We start from the raw sequence: 4613 nt of genomic DNA, 5'->3' as shown, positions 1-4613 counted from the left end.
ACTGCAGGCCCTACCTAGAAATAAGAACAGACACGTTAATGCTCGCTTCAGCAATCTCTAACTAATTAAACTTTTTTTGTAATGTTTTTTTTTTCTTTCTCCTCAGAAATTCATCTTTGTTATTATTAGTCACGCCAGGCTCTGTAGATTTCTATGCACAAGGTCTAAATAATCCATTCTGTAATTTGACTAATGATCGCGATAAGTATCATTAATTTGCCTTTCCAAAAATTAACAGTGGATATATGGAAAATGTTCACAAACATCACAAAAAAATTTTTTTGAAAAAAGGAAAGACCTCTGAGAGCACTGTTTTTCTTTTCCCTAGATAAATTTATTTTGGTCCCAGTATACAATGTGTAATAACTTTATAATTGCATAAGAGGTCCAACTGCGGATTCACTTCAGCGCTAGTGCACACCTTGTGCAGAGGCAGCTAACTAAATTCTATGCACCAGCCTTCAGGAGTTACATTACTGCTATTAAGTCATGCGGATGTGCGTATGAAAGGATTAGACGAGCCACATTCTGGTCTGAAGTTTTATTAAAAGTTCCAAGTATGTGTAAGCCCGCAATATTACCTATATACTAAGGAATATCATTTGCGCACTAAATTATGAGTAGGTTATAAAAAGTTACGTAAGTGTAGTAAACTGTAAAGGGGATTTTCCATGAATGATTATGAGTGATCATGCTACGCGTGTGCTCAGAGCAAGATCAGAGAGAAGTTTTAAAACATAAGCCAAAAAGACTACCGTACACTACAATTCCATTCTGCTGGAGGCACTTTTACATTAACAATTTAAGTATCTGATTCTGAAATCCGATGCTCTTAACAAATTTGTAGGACTGTGCACCTGATTAAAAACAAGTCTTACTTATGAAGCACATTTTTTAAAAATCTTGTCACACAAACAAGAGCCAAACACTTCTACGGTACCGCGACTTATATTTAAGTATATGCATCATGTTATTTATGGCTAAGTAATCTATCCTTTAAAACAGATTTTTCACTTTAGCACTTCGCCCATGTCAGGAAATTCAAATTTGAAATGTGTGAAACTGAATCATTTTTGCTCCAGCAATTGCAGGCATCCTGCCCAAGTCTGAACTACCAGTTAACCTTTCCACTCAAGCAGCTAGAGGTCAACAAAGTTCATCCAACATGATTGTCTCGCTTTAAACCTACGCGAAATCTCGCACTCCAAGATCGCTTTTATGACAAGGATTTTGACGGATCAATTACACTGTAACTTTATATTAAATTTGCCAACAGCGCTACTTTAATATGACCAAAGCAATTTTCAGCTCAGTTTAACATCGCAAGTATTTACCAAGTAAATACAAATGCATAACCATAGTTTTCGTTAGTTTTAAAATGCAATCTAGTCTATGTTTACATCTATAAACAGCTCAATCAATCTATATCTGACAGTCTATTTCCTGGTTTTGAGGGTTAAAGGTAGCTCGCTAGCGATTAGCAAGATAATGATGATCAACATGGCCTGTCAATATAACTTCAGTGCAAGATTTTTTTACGTTTGAATTTAATTTCTCCTCTAAACAACTTAGTTAGTAGCATATACATTTGCCATGACATTACATTTTAAATCTCAGCGCATAAAGTCTTGACATCACCAGCAGAGTAGCACTGTCCCTTTCCCCAAGACATAAATTATACTTATTAAATTATCGAAGAATTATAAATGAGCCTTGACTACAAATCTCACTTGAAAGTGCCGCTATGACAGTCTAAATTATGCCGCGAGTCTGCCTTTTAGCAAGCTGCAGCAGGAAAGCTGCAAATTGGTGGAGGCAGCGAGCTATCTGTGCCCCGTCGTGTGCCAATATCTCTGCCCGGTAGGACTGAAGCTCTCGACTGGCACGGGCCGGGGGGCGACGGGAAACAAAATGATACAATATCGCCAGATTTTCTGCTCTCGATGCAGCGCATAAAGTCCAAACCACTACAGTCGCAAGAACGTTTTCACAAAAATAGTCGAACAAATAAATTATTTAGGATTCCACATCCACTGCTTTCGCCCCCTCTGTGCCAGTGCGATGCGATGTCGGCTTGAGTTACATACTACGGCCTACTAAAGGGATATTCTGACTGTACTCAAAACATTTGGGTTCGCCCAGCAACAGACACGCATTTATTCTGACTTCTTGAGACAGGTAAAGACCACGCATAAATAACTCGTAATTTTAAGAATATGCGACGTAATTTTTTCTCCAATTTTATACATTATTTTACTCTGTGTTATTTTTATTTTAATCATTTTTGGGAAGGGAGGGGGGTCATCCCCATACTCCATCTTTCCCGACATCAACAGGTCATCCCGGGACAAATGCAGCAACTGGGGGCGAGCCAGACTAAACCAGCGCCACGAGAGAGAGGGGTGTATGAAGCGCTAGACAAGACACCATTAACCACTTGATTTCACCCTTCGAAAGGAATCGATGGAATTTTCACATCATAAATTCCATCATCATCTTATCTGTTAAAATGATTAGACACTATGTCACAAAGCAACTTGTCAAAGTTACATCTGGTGAAAAGTTGCAAAGTAGCGGAAAACGAAGAAATCATCACGTAAGGTAGCCTGAGGCAGCGGCGTAAAGTCAGTGAAGTAGTTAAAGTTTTGTTGGTGCTGTTCCTACGAGCCCATCCCCCATCTATAGCACACCTTCCCAAAAACAATAACCCCCCAAAATCCATCCCTAACCGTTTCCAAATCCCTCAGAATACAGAGCTACTCAACAATTGCTGTACGCTCAGAAACACTCGCCGCTTACCCTGTCCTCCTTGACCCCGATAAACCGGCGTGAACCCGGGCAAAACTCACCCCTCACTGGAATCTGGTGGAAAGTGTTTCAATGGAGGAGTCAGAAGCGTTCTCTCCCTCGCCCTCGTTACAGGCAGCCATTCATTGTGAACACAGGCGAGACACCGAGTGCAGAGTTATCGAGAGAAAATACTTTCCCAGGGGTGAAGAGCACAGAGTCACCGATCGTCCAGAAAAATTGTGAAAATCTCCCTTGTTTGTATCTCCTTTAAGCTCAAACGCACCCGGTCAGTCGGTCTCCGTGCTGCGGAATCCCCTCTTGCCTGGTAGCTGTTGTCCGCGTGTGCACAGCGACAGCGGAAGCCGCCTGATGTCCCCGGCGAGCGAGCGACAGGCAGCCCGACGTTGAGAAAAGTAGGCTATTTCAGTGCGTCTAGACTTTAGCAGGTGAGCCCCTAGGGGTCTGAGTGATACGCGCACAGAATTCTAGCAACTCTGCATCGACGCAGCAGAAAAGACGAAATCAGAATCCATCCTTAGACTGATTCTCTATTTAAATCTCTGAAGCATCCCAATTTTGTAATATTCATATTTGATGAGGACATGTTTTCTATCCCTCATCATCTGGTAACAACAATTTCTTCCATCATTTTAATTGACGAGCGCTCCTCTAGATTTTCCCCGGGGCTCTTAAATACTTCAGATTTTGACTGCATGTGTCGATTGATAACTTAACAATTCACAGTTTATGTCCCTGTCTTTCTTGTACGTTAGACTCAGTAAATGTAAAGAAGTAATTCAAGGGATATTTACGCGTAGTCTTACGCGCAAATATGGGGCTTATTTGTGGGAAACAGGTAAAATTTACATATTTCTGTGTAACAGCTCTGGAATTCAAATCATTCATTATACAAGTAGCATGTCAACAGTACTCAGAAGAAGAGGAAGGATTCGTGAATAAAATGATGATGATGATGATGATGATTGTTGTTGTTGTTTTTGTTGTTGAACAATCTATCATTCAAAACGAACTCTATAACGTAAAAAGGCGAGACCTTTAATTATTGAAAAAAGACCAAGTTTTTGGTCCCTGGCCCAGTGATAAATTACTAATAAATTGAAAAGGAGTTAAAAAGCTTTTAACTCTATCATCGATTAATCGGTAATTAATTATTCATAATTCAGTTATCATTATTTAACTGTACCAGAGGTTACCAAAAAGCACTGGCTAAAGTGATCGCTAACAAGCTTGTGATTAAAAGGCGCAATACATTCGTCAAGCCTGTTCTTCAATGACCTCTTTTGTCCTGCTTGTCCTTACATTACACCACATTTCTATACATTACTAGTGCGCTACGTGTCTTGAGGATTTTTGGCCGTGGGGCTTCCGTAGATGTTGAACCAGCATGTTCCTAGTAGTTCCCATGTGATTGCTAACGTTAGCTCGGGAAAGCAGAATGAATCTAAATGACTCTACAATCTAGTGTCAAGGAGAGAAGCTAGTAATGGAAACGTTTTAATACTGAACGTCCGGTTTTCATGCAGACGATTTTAAAAATACTGTAGCGCCGAAGAATAGTATCTCTAGAGCGTAATTCAGTGGTAAGTTAGTTTTAATAGCCTTGCTTCTCTGAACATGGTGACGAATTGATACTGAGTTAAGCTATACTGAAGAGAAGTCGTTTAAGAGAAGTCGCTAAATGCATCTTTTCTTTAAACTTAACAATGCTGATTGCATTATGTCTTTGTCTTTTTAGTAGGGGGTGAACTGCTTCTAGATGTAGTTTCGTTAACTGGAGTGTTTACCTTAGCAAGCTAACATAA

This window comes from Chanos chanos, chromosome 8 (genome assembly GCF_902362185.1).
Source record: "Chanos chanos chromosome 8, fChaCha1.1, whole genome shotgun sequence".
Taxonomy (NCBI): domain Eukaryota; kingdom Metazoa; phylum Chordata; class Actinopteri; order Gonorynchiformes; family Chanidae; genus Chanos; species Chanos chanos.
Note: the sequence above shows the minus strand (reverse complement) of the source record.